The sequence below is a fragment of the Panthera pardus genome, unplaced genomic scaffold (assembly GCF_024362965.1).
Source record: "Panthera pardus isolate Hobbes unplaced genomic scaffold, ASM2436296v1 HiC_scaffold_27, whole genome shotgun sequence".
Classification (NCBI taxonomy): Eukaryota; Metazoa; Chordata; class Mammalia; order Carnivora; family Felidae; genus Panthera; species Panthera pardus.
This window is the reverse complement of record NW_026526843.1, coordinates 126,263,819-126,281,289: the sequence shown is the minus strand read 5'-3', so window position 1 is coordinate 126,281,289 and position 17,471 is coordinate 126,263,819. Positions and strand designations below refer to the sequence as shown.

The window sequence follows — 17,471 nt, the reverse complement described above, 5'->3', positions numbered from 1 at the left end:
CTGACAAAGTAGCAAGACCTAGAGAGTGTTTTTGGGGAGAGGAAGTCAGGACTTTGAAAAGCAGCCAAAAACACTGAAAGAAAAGTCACATTAATAGGATGGGACAAATACTAAAAAAAACATGACAGTTAAGCTTTCACCTCAGGCTAATATGTAGGACAGTATGATCAGAGAGTGAATGATGAAGCATGGTTACAAATGTTTGCACAAATGTTTGCATAAAGTACTAAAGGAATGTACTATTAATACAGTTCCAATTTGTAAAACAGATTTTTCTTTGTACTTTGCCAAAATACTGGCACAACAAAATTTTTTTAAAAAAGCTGCATTTATTTAAGCAATTTACACCCCATGTGGGGTTCAAACTCATGACTCCCATATTAAAAGTCGCAGGCTCCACTCAATTAAGCCTAAGCCAGCAGGCGTCCCTGGCACTACATAATTAACTCTCCAACATCAAGAAGAGCAAGTCTGGAGAAGAGGACAGATCTAATTTCCAGTTATTACATGAATTGTAAAATTGATATGTACCATTTTCAGGGGGAAAAATAAAAAATTATACAAAGGGATAAAAAAGTATGGCGAATTCAAAGAAAAGAAATAAATTAACAGTGTACCTCAGGAAGCTAGATGTTGAACTTTCTACAAGATTTGAAACACTCATAAACATGATCAAACCACTGGGGTACAAAGGAAAAACAAGAATGTATGACAAAGTTTTATGAAAGAGATAGAAAGTGTTAGAAAATTGAAATAGAGATTCCAGACACAAAAAATAAACAACAGAAATAAAAAACTCCACAGTGGCATTCAAGACTAGATTTGAGGAGGCAGAGAAAAAGAGTAAGATAACAACAGATACAATCTAGTATGAGGAACATAAAGAAAAATTTAAAATGTCCAAGGAACATGTGACATACCATGAAGTAAACCAAAAGTCCCAGAAGACAGAAAGAATATTTTAACAATAATGACTGAACATTCTTAATTTTGATGAAAGACATGAAAATACACACCCAACAAAGGCCACAAACTTGAAACTGGAAAACCTGAGACAGAGTCACAGGGAAATACATTATAGTCAATTTACTGAGAGCCAAAGACTAGATTTGAAAGCATAAAGGATGAAGCAATTTGTCATACCTAAGTAATCTTCAGTAAGATTTACAGACGATTTCTCATCATAAACTCCCAATCAAGAAAGCAGAATGACAGATATAAAGTGACAAAAGAAAAAACTATCAACCAGTACAAAACATCTTCAATGAAGAAATTTCAAGATAAGAAAAAGTTAAGGGAATGTGATGAAGAGCTGTCCTAAAAGGGCATCCTACAAACGAAATGAAAACACACTAACCAGTTATATGAAGCCATATTCTGTAAACAACAGTGGTAACGGTTAACTATATTTGAAATACAAAAATCAGCACTGCTCTGAGCATGTAGCCTCTCTTACTATGATACTCATGGATTTTGAAGTTTATTTATTTATTTTGAGAAGGAAAGCATGAGCAAGCACACAAACAGGGGGGAGGGACAGAGACAGAGAGAGAATCCTAAGTAGGCTCCATGCTGTCAGAGCAGAGGCAGATGTAGGGCTCAGACCCATGAACATGATGAGATCATGACCTGAGCTTAAGTCAAAAGTCAGGCCCTCAGCCGACTGAGCCACCCAGCCTCCCCTTACTATGAGATTTAAAAGGCAAATGTAAGAAACAATTTTACATCTATGTGAATGGTCACACTAGTGTTTAGAGATGTAATCTTCAACAATAAATATACAAAGGAAAAGGACTAAAGTGGAGACAACGGTATTTATATGTTAGTAAAACTAACTTGGCATTTTTCAAACACACTGTTCTTATTCAAACTAGGACTGTTTAAGTTTAGGGTATTAACTGATATTCTTGGGATAACAACTTAGAGCCTATAAAAGATAAATCAATGACTATTAAGTCATTATTTATTTACTTTTTAAAAAGATTTTATTTTTAAGTGATGTCTACACTCAACATTTGTGGCTCAAATCCACAAATTTGAGATCAAGACTCATACACTGCATGTTATACCAAATGAGCCAGAGAGGTGCCTGTCATTCATTTACTTTAAATTTAAAGAGATTACACTCTCCCGTTAAAAGGCAAAGATTGCCAAAATGACTTAAAAAAGAATCACTTATGTTATCTACATGAGGCTCACTTTAGATACAAAGACACATAATTAAAAGTAAAAGATAATTTTGGAAGATAGCTGAATAGAGTTCCAAGATTCCATCTCCAAGCAAAAGTTGTGTCATGTAACAAAAGCAAATATTCTAGCAGCAACACATGTGAGTCAGAATGGTCAGTTAGGCACTATGTCCTCCAAATATCAGAGATACGTGTTTTGATTTTTGGTTGCTGCTCCTGGTAATACAGTGTAAATATAGAGGCGGGAAGTCATTATTCAACTCTCACTCCCACTGGGGAAACCACTCTGCTCTGGCTTAGCACTTCCATAGCATTAAAAAGGGCAGATGGATTTTGTGACTAACTTTTCTGATTCTTCTCTTATGATTCTGGTTCTTCTCTTTTCTTATTTTTCTCTTCTCTTATTCTTCTCTTCTCTTATTCTTCTCTTCTCTTATTCTTCTCTTCTCTTATTCTTCTCTTCTCTTATTCTTCTCTTCTCTTCTCTTCTCTTCTCTTCTCTTCTCTTCTCTTCTCTTCTCTTCTCTTCTCTTCTCTTCTCTTCTCACATTTCAGGATTAGGACATTCAATAGCAAACACATATATGGGGGAATTTAGAAAAGTCACTATATGTGCTCAAGGAAGGGAAAAGGTTCAGAAAATACCTATGAAAACGTACAGTTTACACCCCAGGTTGATTATGAGAGCAGAGACTGCGTACAATAATAACAGCAATGACAACATCAAACACCAGCAAAACTGTGGGAAAGGGAAAATCTGATTTTCAGAAATACAACACTGTATATTTCTAATGTCCAGGTTTCATCAAAGAACATACAATGCATAAATTGCCAGGAAACTATAGTCCAGTCAAGAAAAAAAAACCACAAGTCAACAAAGATGTCCCTGAAAACAATCAGATACTGACTTCAAGAAAAAAAAAACAAAACCAAAAAAACTGTTTTAAGGATGCTCAAAGAATGAAAAGAATGAGAACATCAAGAAAGGAGGTATGTATAAAATTAAAAACAAAACAATGAAGAGGCAGAAAACATAAAAAAGAAATCCCCTAAAAAATTATGCAGCTGGAAAGTATAATACCTTAAATGAAAAATCCATTTTAGAAATATTTGAGTAAGTAGATTTAATAGGTAGATTAAAGAAATCATCAAATGTGAAGATAGAACAATTGTAATGATTGTGTCAGAAGCAGAAAGAATAACTGAAAGTGAACAAAGAGTCCAAGTGGAGGAAAAGAGACAGAAAGCAGCAGAGATTATTCGAAAAAGACTGAAAGATTTCCTCAATTTGAGGAGTGAAGTGGACATGCAGTTTAAGAACCTAAATGAATCCAACAGACCCACATATACACGTGTAATATATCTGAATTATCAAAAGCCAAACAAAAGAAGAATCTTGAGAGCAGCAAGAGAAGCAACAAATCAGGCACACAGGATTCTCATCAAAATTATCAGTGGGTTTCTCATCAAGAAGGCTATGGTCCAAAAAACTCCAAGCGCTGAAAGAAAAAAAAAAAACCTACCAAGCAGAAATACTACGTCTGACAAAACTGTATTTCAAATATGAGGAAGAAATTGAGCTGTACACAGATAAGCAAAACCTCAGAGTTTGTAATGTAAAGATGAAACTATATGGTAACTTCCTCTAACTCATATCGATAGGCAGCCCTTATAATAACATGGAATTCACTGGAAAAAACTAAACTTCTCAGATCTTATTAAAGAAAATGTCTCTAGAGAAATGTAACGCAACACAGGAAAAAACAAGGATACCACAGGAAATTTTAGCCTCTACGACTAGTATCTATAACAGACAATAAACACAGCCAAGTTCCTCCTCAATAAGGTCTATTTACCTAATAATGTCAAGTTCAGCTTTCAGCAAAATATAAAAGACACTAAAAGAAAAGTAAAAAACAAATTTTGAAGAAACAGAGCAAATATACCAGACTTGGAATTTGAAAATGTATAATTAATAAACCAAGGGATCTAACAGGTAAAACAAAGAACATGTATGAACATGGGGGTGATGTAGACACAACAGTGGCAATTTTAGGAAACAACCAAATAAATGCTAATTATATATATAAGTCACTGTAACAGAAAGGAATGCCTGTGGTGTAATCAAAAGATTACACAACTGAAGAAAATAGCTGGTGAAGTTGAAAAAATGGCAATAGAAACTCTGAAAATGGAAATGCAAAGGGCAAAAGATGATGAAACAGAATACCAAGAATTGTGAGACAACTACAGAAAGTAAAACATATGGATAATGGGTATATAACAAAGAAACAAAACAAGGAAATTATTTTAAGCAATAGCAATGGAGAATTGTCCAAAATCAACGATACTCTAAATCAGTGATCAAGAAAACTGAGGCCACCATGAAAGATAATACCAAAACATGTACACATAGGCATTTTTTATGTGTCCAGAAAACCAAAGAAAAAGTGGAAATCTTGAAAGAAGTGAGATTAAAAATCCTTACCTATACAGAGGAGCAATAATGATTACTTTTGACATCTCTTCAGTAACCATGAAAGCAAGAAGAAAATAGAGTGAAATATTTAAAGTATTGAAAGGAAAAACCCATCAACTTAGAAATCTGTACACAGCAAAACTGTCATTAAAACATGAAAGACAAAAAACAAAAAACAATTAAAAAAAAAACCACTTTCTCAAACAAAGTGTAAGGAAATTGTCAGTAGACTTATCCTACAAAACGTTAAAAGAAATATTTCAGAAGAAAGGAAAATGATACAGGTCTGAAACTTAAATCTATACAAAGAAATACAGAGTTTTAGAGAAGTACTATATTAAGGGGGAAAATCTTACTTTTCTTACTATTAACAGATAATAGTCTATTCAAAATAATAATGGGGACAGTAACTTGTTGAGTACAGCTTATGGACATATGAAATGAATGACAGCAATGTTACAAAGAAAAGAAGGCGATTTGGAAACTCTATGTTATAAGGAATTTGGCTCATTCTTGAACCTGCAGTGTTCTTGCAGATTCAAGAGTAACCACATTAAAAAGTAATTAAGGGAGTATAAGTGATAAGATGGGGAAGAACAGAATCAGATCAAATGCTGAATTAAAACCAGATCAGTGAACCCACATTAGCCAGATTATCGATAGGAGGTTTCCATGCTTGTCCCTCCAACAAAAACAATTAATTTAATAAACCACTACGCATCCACAAAAATATCCCTGGGACAGATTCAGAGTTGAATGAGGCTGCAGCACATAAAAATCAGGGCACAAAAACTGAGAATGGCCACATAGAAAAGTGTACATTAATTACCCCATCCCTGAGGAAAATGTAACTCAAAGCAAAGAGAGATCTACTCAGTTGCAATTTTCTCTCATGGAGGAAAATGAAAACAGGAGGAACCCAGATAACCTTGTCACTGCTGCAGCCATGCTCTCTACTTCTCCAGTGACTTAAAATTTCTGCTTTTGACAATTAATATCTATGGCCTTGGTTATACAGAATAGGGCCTGTATCCTTCTCAACCCTGACCTTAACTTCTCAGAATTGCCATACTCTCATGAAGCGGGAGCTTGCACATCCCATCATCCAGCACCAATATATTAACACACAGGTAAAGATCTTTCTGTCTGGAAGAGGTGACTGCTCCCTCAAATATGCACACAACTAAGAGCTACTAAAATATGGAGAATCAAGGAAGCAAGACACCAGCAATGAATAAAATAATCTTTAAGTAACTGACTCCACAGAAACGAAAACTACAAACTGCCTCACAAAGAATTCAAAATAATTGTTTAAAAAAGATTAATGAGTACAAGAGAATATACACAACTCAATGAACCCAAGAACACAATACATGAATATATGAAGACAGAAAACAGAAATATATGAAAAGAAAAGGGAAATTCTGCAGCCGAACAATACAATGAATAAAATGAAAAAATTCATCAGAGTCCTTCACCAGCAGAAATAAAATAGAAGAAGGAATATGTGAATACTAAGAGATATCATTTGTAATTGTCCAGTTAGTGGAGGAAAAAAAGAGAGAAAAAGAAAAATAGTAATAAAAAGTCTTGTAACATCAAGAAACACCAATAAATACATGTTGGGAGTCACCGAAGGAGAAGAAACAAATGGGCTTATTTTGAGATAGAACTTCCAAATTGTGGGAGGGATACAGATTATGAAATTTATAAAATTCAAAAGATCCCAAATGCAAACCAATATAAAGACTTTACCAAGACACACGTGTTACAATCCAATTATCAAAAGTTAAAGACAAAGAAGGAATTTCGATAGCAAGAAAAGTGACTCTCTTCAAAGGAAAAGAATCCTCCATTAAGACTGTAAGAGGATTTGTCAGCAGAACTTGACAAACCAGTAGAACAAGAGAGAAATATTCAAAGTGTTAAAAGGAAAAAAAATGTTAACCAAGCATGCTATACTTGGGAAAACTGTCCATCAGAAATGAATAAAATATAAATGCATCTGAAGCAAACAAAGGTAAGATAATGCATTACCACAAGATCTGCCTTATAAGAAATGCTAAAGGAAGTTCTTCATGTTGAAAGAATGTTAATCAGTAACATAAAAATATATATAAAAGTATAAAACTGGTAAAGATAAATATAGTCAAATTCACTCATTCATTCACTTGTTCATTCATTCATTCATTCATTCATCATTCATTCACCCACCATTATGGTGGTATATGAATCACTACTATCTCTAACAGCTGTAAAGGCTAAAGTTTTAAACTCACTGTAGTTATAATTTGTTAATGGACACACAATAAAAAGATGTAAACTGTGAATAAAAATGGCCAAAAGACACGAATAGACGTATCTCTAAGAGAGATACCTGACTAGAGCTAATTAGCACATGAACAAATGCTCACCATTAGGGACATGCAAATCAAACCCACAAGGAGATACAACTTTATGTCAAAAACAACAGATACTATATTGAAAAAAATCAAGGATGCTGGGGTGGCTCTGTCAGTTAAGCGCTGAATCTTGTTCTCAGCTCAGGTCGTAAGTGCAAGCCATACTTGAGAAAAATGAATCAAAGTGTATCATTACACAAAAAAATCAAATCATAAAATAGAATAGCAAAGATGGAGGGAATAGTCAACAATTAAGAAAATGGCAAGAGTAAGTTTGTATCTATTAACAAACTATTATATCTATTAGTTTAAATGTAAATGGCCTAAATTTGCTAATCAAAAACAAAACAAAAAACCTCCACCCTGAATAGATAATGGATTAGAAAAAAAACCAAGATCTCACCATCTGCTGCCTACAATAAAGTGACACTGGCTGACGCTGAAGAAAAGAATAAAGATTATTCCATGCTAATGGTAACCGAAAGAGAACAGGGTAGACAAAACAACGTTAAGTCAAAAACTCTCACTAAAAACAAGGAAGGATATTAAGTAATGATAAAGAGTCAATTCAACTGGATGTTCAACACCAACATCAAAGCATCTAAATATAAAACAAATACAGATTTGAAGGTACAAATATTGCAATACGATAATACAAAGAAACTTGATATACTCCATTCTTAAGAATAGATTACTCAGCCAGAAAACTAGTAAGAAAACAGCAGAACTGAACAACACTATAGACTAAATAGACCTAACTAGATATATTCAGAACTTTTCATCCATGCTTCTGAGCAAGCGTTAAGTAAGAGAATCAAAATGAGGGAACTTATGGGGCGCCTGGATGGCTCAGTTAGTTGAGTGTCTGACTCTTGATTTTGGCTCAGGTGATGATCCCAGGTCTGAGATGGAGCCCTGTGTTAGGCTCCATGCTGAGTGGAAAGCCTGCTTCAGATTCTATTTCCACCCGCCTTCTCTCCTGCTCTCTAAGATACAAATAAAAGATGTAACAAAAACGGAATTTAAAAAATATCTTGAGAAAATGAAAGCAGAACATACCAAAACTTGTGGAAGGCAGGAAAAGCAATCTCAAAAGGAAGTTTCAAATTGAGAAACCCTTACCTATACTAAGAAAAATAGAAAACTTAAATAAAATCCGAAAATGAAAGGGGAAACACTGTAATGTATGTCTCAGGAATAAAACGGATAATGAATTATGAAAAAATGTTATTGTAGTGTTACAATCAAATACTAACAAAAATCTAAAAAGACCTGGTAATTTCCTAGAAATATACAATCTACCAAATCTGAATCATGAAAGAGAAACAACGAACAAACCGAAACAAATTAAGAAGCATGAATTAACAATTAAAAACTCCCAACCAATACAGAGAGTTTCATGGGTAATTCATGGCTCTACCACTGACAGGCAATTAATCCTATTCTTTTAAAGTTTTCCAAAAACACAGAGTAAGTGAGTACAGCTCCAAACTTCTTTTATGAGGATAGCATCATCTCTATATATATCAAAGCTAGCTAAAAACACTTTAAGAAAACTACAGGCCAATATCCCTGATAAAAATCACCAGAACTATTATACAAACCAAATTTAACAGCACATAAAAAGGGTTACATCATGACCTTGTGGAAATTATCTCTGGAATGCAAGGATAACTCAATATATATAAATCAGTCAGTGATATGTCACATTAACAAAATGTAGTAGTAACAGAACGATCAGCTCAATACATGCAGAAAAGCATTTAGTAAAAGTTAAATATTCATCTGTGATTAAAATTTAAAAAGAAATAGAAGGAACTTACCTCAATACAATTAATGTGAAAGCCAATAGTTAACATCATAATCAATGGTGGAAACCCGAAAAGCTTTCTAACATACAGTATAACGCAAGGGATACCCACTCTCACCACTTCTATTATCACAGAAGTAAAAATTCTTTCTAGAGCAATTAGACAAAACATAAAATGGATCCAGAAGAGTAAAACTGACTATAGAAAAATGAAAATATATGTAGGAAACTTTACTCAATAACAAAAAATATCTGTTGGAACTAAAGTTGTGGAATACAAAATCAAAACATAAAAAAGTTTTATTTCTATAAACAAACAAGGATTAAAAAAAAGATACTAAGAAAGCAAGCTTGTTACTAATATGAACAAAATAAGATGCTTACAATAAACTTAAAGAGGTGTAGGGTTTGTAAACTGAAAATTTTAAAACTGATGAAGGAAATTACAGACAGACATCCCATATCTATGGATCAGAAGTATTAATATGGTTATAATGTTCATTCGAACAAAAATCTACTTCAATATAATCCCTGTCAAAATACTAATCGCATGCTTACAGAAACAGAAAAACAATCCTATATTCATATGGTGCCACAAAATACCCCTAATAATCAAAGCAATCCCAATTAAGAACAAAGATAGAGGTATCATACATTGTTGGATATGACACCAAAAGTACAGCAAAACACAAAAATAGATACAGGGTTGCATCAAACTTTTTAAAAAGCCTCAGCAAAGCAAAGGAAACAACAGATTGAAAAGGCAACCTATAGAATGAAAGAATCTATTTGGAAACCATGATTCTGGTAAGAAGTTTTTATCCAAAATGTATGGAACTTATGCAGCTTAACATAAAAAAAAATAAAATCCCTCAAATGGGCAAAAGACATTAACGGACACATTTTTCAAAGACAATATATAAAGGCTGATAGATATGTAACAAGAACATTGTGACTCATCAGGAAATAAAATTAAAACCAAGATAGGTATCACCTTAGACCCATTAGACCTATTTTCAAAAAGGCAAGAGATAACCAGTGTTTGCAAGGATGTGGATTAAAAAAAGAACACACTGCACAATGTTGGTGAAATGTAAATCTGTAAATCTATTATGGATTCCTTAAGAGAAACTAAAAATAAAACTACCATATCATCCAGCAGTCCAATTTCTGCATATATATCCAACTGAGTGAAATTAATCTTTAAGATCTACTCTCCAATTCAGTCCTAAGTGTTTATTATAGATGGCTAGACAAAGAAAACATGATATGTATGTACAGTGGAGAACAGCTCAGCTGTTCGAGAGAAGTGAATTCTTCATTTGTGACAACATGGGTGAACCAGGAGGGCAAGAGGCCAAATGAAACAAGCCAGACCTACAAAAGACAAGTATGCATGCACAATCTCACATAAATATGGAATTGAAAAATCTCACATTTTTTGGGATTCATTCCTGGGATGCAGGGCTGGTTCAACATTCGCAAATCGATCAACGTGATACATCACATTAACAAAAAAAAAGAGAAGAACCATATGATCCTGTCAATCGATGCAGAAAAGGACTTTGACAAAATCCAGCACCCTTTCTTAATAAAAACCCTTGAGAAAGTCGGGATAGAAGGAACATACTTAAAGATCATAAAGGCCATTTATGAAAAGCCCACAGCTAACATCATCCTCAATGGGGAAAAACTGAGAGCTTTTTCCCTGAGATCAGGAACACGACAGGGATGCCCACTGTCACCGCTGCTGTTTAATATAGTGCTGGAAGTTCTAGCATCAGCAATCAGACAACAAAAGGAAATCAAAGGCATCAAAATTGGCAAAGATGAAGTCAAGCTTTCGCTTTTTGCAGATGACATGATATTATACATGGAAAAGCCGATAGACTCCACCAAAAGTCTGCTAGAACTGATACATGAATTCAGCAAAGTTGCAGGATACAAAATCAGTGTGCAGAAATCAGTTGCATTCTTATACACTAACAATGAAGCAACAGAAAGACAAATGAAGAAACTGATCCCATTCACAATTGCACCAAGAAGCATAAAATACCTAGGAATAAATCTAACCAAAGATGGAAAAGATCTGTATGCTGAAAACTATAGAAAGCTTATGCAGGTAATTGAAGAAGATATAAAGAAATGGAAAGACATTCCCTGCTCATGGATTGGAAGAATAAATATTGTCAAAATGTCAATACTACCCAAAGCTATCTACACATTCAATGCAATCCCAATCAAAATTGCACCAGCATTCTTCTCGAAACTAGAACAAGCAATCCTAAAATTCATATGGAACCACAAAAGGCCCCGAATAGCCAAAGTAATTTTGAAGAAGAAGACCAAAGCAGGAGGCATCACAATCCCAGACTTTAGCCTCTACTACAAAGCTGTCATCATCAAGACAGCATGGTATTGGCATAAAAACAGACACATAGACCAATGGAATAGAATAGAAACCCCAGAACTAGACCCACAAACGTATGGCCAACTCATCTTTGACAAAGCAGGAAAGAACATCCAATGGAAAAAAGACAGTCTCTTTAACAAATGGTGCTGGGAGAACTGGACAGCAACATGCAGAAGGTTGAAACTAGACCACTTTCTCACACCATTCACAAAAATAAACTCAAAATGGATAAAGGACCTGAATGTGAGACAGGAAACCATCAAAACCTTAGAGGAGAAAGCAGGAAAAGATCTCTCTGACCTCAGCCGTAGCAATCTCTTATTCAGCACATCCCCAAAGGCAAGGGAATTAAAAGCAAAAGTGAATTACTGGGACCTTATGAAGATAAAAAGCTTCTGCACAGCAAAGGAAACAACCAACAAAACTAAAAGGCAACCAACGGAATGGGAAAAGATATTTGCAAATGACACATCGGACAAAGGGCTAGTATCCAGAATCTATAAAGAGCTCATCAAACTCCACACCCGAAAAACAAATAACCCAGTGAAGAAATGGGCAGAAAACATGAATAGACACTTCTCTAAAGAAGACATCCGGATGGCCAACAGGCACATGAAAAGATGTTCAACGTCGCTCCTTATCAGGGAAATACAAATCAAAACCACACTCAGATACCACCTCACGCCAGTCAGAGTGGCCAAAATGAAGAAATCAGGAGACTATAAATGCTGGAGAGGATGTGGAGAAACAGGAACCCTCTTGCACTGTTGGTGGGAATGCAAATTGGTGCAGCCGCTCTGGAAAGCAGTGTGGAGGTTCCTCAGAAAATTAAAAATAGACCTACCCTATGACCCAGCAATAGCACTGCTAGGAATTTATCCAAGGGATACAGGAGTACTGATGCATAGGGGCACCTGTACCCCAATGTTTATAGCGGCACTCTCAACAACAGCCAAATTATGGAAAGAGCCTAAATGTCCATCAACTGATGAATGGATAAAGAAATTGTGGTTTATATACACAATGGAATACTACGTGGCAATGAGAAAAAATGAAATATGGCCTTTTGTAGCAACATGGATGGAACTGGAGAGTGTGATGCTAAGTGAAATAAGCCATACAGAGAAAGACAGATACCATATGGTTTCACTCTTATGTGGAACCTGAGAAACATAACAGAAACCCATGGGGGAGGGGAAGGAAAAAAAAAAAAAAAAAAGAGGTTAGAGTGGGAGAGAGCCAAAGCATTAGAGACTGTTAAAAACTGAGAACAAACTGAGGGTTGATGGGGGGTGGGAGGGAGGGCAGGGTGGGAGGGAGGGCAGGGTGGGTGATGGGTATTGAGGAGGGCACCTTTTGGGATGAGCACTGGGTGTTGTATGGAAACCAATTTGACAGTAAATTTCATATATTAAAAAAAAAAAAAAAAAAAAAACAAACTGATTAATGGCAGAATTCAATCTCAAAAAAAAAGAAAAATCTCACATTTTTAAAAGGAGAGAGTAGAATGGTATTTAGGAAAATCTTGGTTAAAGGGCACAAAATTTTGATTATTCAGAATTTTGACAAGTTTTGTAGAAATAAAGTACAATTTGGTAACTATATTTAGTGCTTAAAATTTGCTAACAGATGATCTCAAGTTTGCAAATTTGCAAAAAATAGAAAAAATAAATAAATGAACTGTGTGAAGCAAAGGATGTATTAGTTACCTTGATTTCAGTAACCATGCCACAATTTACATATTTAAGAAATTCACAGTATATGCTGTACATACACATAACTTTTATTTATCAGGTACACCTCAGTAAAGCTGGGAAAATTTTTAAAAATAAAAATAGGTCAGTATACAATATTAAACAATTGATTTTGTTTTCTGAAGAAAATTTTTCTTTAAAATTATAATGCATCAAAAAAAACCTTAATACCAATCTTTTCCAATATTAATCTTAGCACTTGTGACCAATTTGCAAATTTTAGAAAACAAACATTAGTACAGGTAAACTCTGTACATGAAATGTAGTAACAAGTTACATAGTTATATATATTTAAGTGAAAGATATAAAAAGGCATAAAACATGAAAGAATCAATAATATGGAAAATGAGTAGAGATATGGTAGATAATATTCAAAAGACACCAATAATCACTTTAAAATTAAAAGGTCTAAATACACAAAAATACATACTTTAGCACATTACAGACTAGTATATATTACTGAAAGAAACCCCTATTAAAAACACGGATTAAAATTAAAGTGCTGGAGAAGACATTCTATACTACTCAGTAAGAAAGCTGGAGAAGTGATAATTCAGACAAAATTATAATTTCAAACAGAGCAGACTACAGAGCAAGGAAAGTTATCAGAACACTATTTATGCAACTATCAATAGCACAAAATACATGAGGTAGAAGTTGATAAAAATTCAGGGAGAGATAGAAGTGCTCACTATTACAGTTGGAGACTTCAGTACCCCACTACCAGTAACCGACGGATCCATCAGTCAGAAAATGAATAATGACACAGCTGAACTGAAGAGCACCACCAATTAACTGTATATAATGAACATCTAGAAAGTACTTCCTCTAATGAAAGCAGAATGTATATTCATCTCAGATTGACACTGATAGAATTTTCTATCAATAGGATAGAAATTTCTGGGATATAAAACATATCTTAAAATATTTAAAAGAATGATCATACAAAGTATGTTTTCAGATCACAATGGAATTAAAAATCAATTAACAGAGAGATGGCTAGAAAACCCTAACATATGCTTAATAGAGAGATGAAACTACATAATTCTAAGTAACACATGGGTCAAGGAAGAAAAAATTAAGCTATTTAAAAACTATTCATTTAAAACACAAACAAAATATACTTCATCAACATTTTTTAGGGTATAGCAAAAGCAGTGTGCTCAGCAGCAAATACATACTAAGAAAGGAAGACCTACTCCAATGATTAACCTACGTTCCCAACATGAAAAAAGTAGTAGAAGAACAGTAAATTAGATTCGAAACCAATGAATAGATCTGTAACAAGGAAGGGAATCCAAACAGTTATCAAAAAACATCCCCCAACAACAACAACAAAAGAAGCCAAGGAATAGAAAAATTCACTGGTGAATTATACTAAAGAAGAAATGTAACAAATCAATAATTTTTAGTGAATAATTTAAAGGGAGAGACTTCCTAATTACTCCTTAACATGAAAATCACCTTGATAACAAAGCCCAACAAAGATATACCAAGACCCTAAATAACCCCATAAGAATATAAATATATAAATATTCCCAGAAAGGCCAACTAGCATATGAGAAGAAACTCAAAAGTGAAATGTCAATCAAAACACAACAAAATGTCACTCTGCACCCATTAGGATGACCACTATCAAAATAAGAGGTGTCATACAGCTTGTGAAATAATTGGAACAATTGCACCATGTTGGTGGAAATGTAAAAAGCCGCTCTCACTACGAAAACGGTATTGAGATTCCTCAAAATATTAAAAACAGAATTAACTGGCAGTAAAGTGTCTGATGTTTCAGGTCATGATCTCACAGTCTGTGAATTCGAGCCCTGCGTTGGGCTCTACACGGACTACTTTGGATTCTGTCTCCCTCTCTCTCTCTCCTCCCCTGTGTGGACGCTTCCTGCTCCCTCTCTCTCTCAAAAATAAATAAGTAAACATTAAAAAAAGGGAATTAACTATAACCCAGTAATCCTACTTCTGGATACAGGCAGAATAATTCAAACAGTAGGCTCTGAAGAGATGTTTGCACATTCAAATTCATCACAGAATTGTTAACCATAGCCAAGAGACAGAAGCAACAGAAATGTTTATCAACAGACGAATGAATAAAAAATATGTGACAATACATACAGTGCAATTTTATGTAGCCTGAAAAAGGAGGGAAATCCTGTCAAGTGGTTTGACATGGAAAAACCTCCAGGATAACACACTAAACAAATAATCCATTGACATAAAGACAAACACCACATGATTCCAATCACACAAAGTATCTAAAGTAGTAAAAAATCACCGAAACAGAAAGTAAAAAGGTGTTGCCAAAGCAGAGTAGTGGTGATGTGCTGGGGGACATATTAGCATTTAGTGGGTATGATGTTTCACTATTGCAAGATGAAAAAATTCTAGAGCTCTATTATGCAATACTATAAATATATTTAATATTAATTAGCTATATGGTCTTTAGAAAATTTAATGTTATATATTTGTACCATAATAAAAATAAAATCCTCAACAAATTAGTAACAAATTCGTAAGTGTATTAAAAATATTCTATGTAATGATCAAGTGAGATTTACTCCAGTAATGCAAGAGATTTAATACATAAATCAGTATTTTTTTTAATACATCACATAAATAAAATAAAGAGAAAAATCCTGTTACCATTTCAATGGATTCAGAAAAAAAAACCTCACTGAATTCCAACCTTTTTATGATAAATTCATTTAACGACCAAGGAATAAAAAGGAAACTTCTCAAAAGGATGAAGATCATACACAAAAATCTTTGAGTTAACCTCCTAACCAGTGACTAAAGACTAAAATCTTTCTGTATCAGGACAACACAAGGATGTCATTATCACCACTTCTATTCAAAATATGCAAAGAAAAGGAAAATGAAACATACCAAAATTGGGAAGGAGGAAGTGAAACTATTTCCATTTGTAAATGACACAATGTTATATATTAATACAATCCTGAAGAATTCATCAAGAAACTGAATTCAGCAAAACTGTAAACTATGAAGTCAATATGTAAGTTACCTGCATTTCTATACACTAAGCAATGAATATCCAGAGACAACAAGAAATTAGTTAAGAAAACAGTACTACCCACAAAAACAGCAAAAAGGATAAAACACTCAGGAATAAATAAACGTAACTAAGAAGGTACAAGGAGATGTTGAAAAAAATGGAAGATCTAAATAAAATACAACATGTGTTGATGTACTGAAAGACTTCATATTACTAAGATACTAATACTACTCAAAGTGATCTATAGATTTCATGTAATCTTGCTCAAGATTCCAACTGTACTTATAGCTGAATGGGGAGAACCTATGTAAAATTCACATTAACAACCCAAATTATTTATTTATTTAAACAATTTTAATGTTACTATTTTTTTTGAGAGAGCTCATGAGAGAGTGCACATGCGTGAGCAAGGGAGGGGTAGGTTACACAGCATCTGAAGCAGGTTCCAGGCTCTGGGCTGTCAGTACAGAGACTGACATGGGGCTCGAAGTCACGGAATGTGAGATCATGACCTGAACCAAAGTTGGATGCTTAACAGTGAGCCACTTAGGCATCCCTGAACAATCCAATTTAAAAATGAGTGTATTTCTCCACACTAGATACACCATAGGCACATGAAAAAATCTCAACTTTGCTACAGAAATAATCTAAACCATGATAAAATGCCATGTTGTCTCATCCACAGGAAGGGCTACTATTCTGAAAAAGTTAACTAATAACAAGCATGGGAGAGGGTATGGAGAAACTGGAATCTCTGTACATTGCTGGTGGCAATATAAAATAGTGCACCATTGTGGAATTCAGTTTTGTGTACCCTCAAGAAGCTTAACATAGAATTACCATTTCACCTAGCATAACTATTTCTCAGGTACATTTTTAAAAGAACTGAGCATGTGTACCCCAACAGATATCCAGGTTCATAGCAATTAGCATAGTAGCATTATTGATTTATAATAGCCATGGGTAGAAACAACCCAATTATCCATCAACTGATGAATGTATAAGTAAAAACATGGCATATATACAGACAATGGATTATTCAGCTTTAAAAAGGAAATTCTGCAACATGCTCCAACATGGATGAACTTTGAGAACATCGTGCTAATTGAAACAATACAAGCACAAAAGGACTAATACTTTGTGATTCCTGTTATGTGAGAGATACTTAAAAGATGCAAGTTCACAGAGACAGTATGTAGATCAGAAGTAACCAGGAGATAGAGGTTTGGAAAATGGGAATCATCAGTTAAAAACAAATTGTTAGGGGGATAAAAAATTTAACAGATAGTGGTGATAATTGCACAACACTTTATTTAAAAGCCTAAAGGTCACTGAACTGTCCACCTGGGTTAAGTGAAACGTGAAATAAATGTTTCCTATACATAAAAGTGCTAAGTAA

At 34.2% G+C, this 17,471-nt stretch overlaps 1 protein-coding gene across 5 annotated transcripts in view; it reads right to left on the bottom strand.

Annotated features, from left to right (window-relative positions):
• LOC128773885 (probable ubiquitin carboxyl-terminal hydrolase FAF-X) overlaps positions 1-17,471 on the bottom strand; it is a 173,957-nt gene that overhangs the window by 50,352 nt on the left and 106,134 nt on the right. The gene's annotated exons all lie outside the window — the stretch shown is intronic.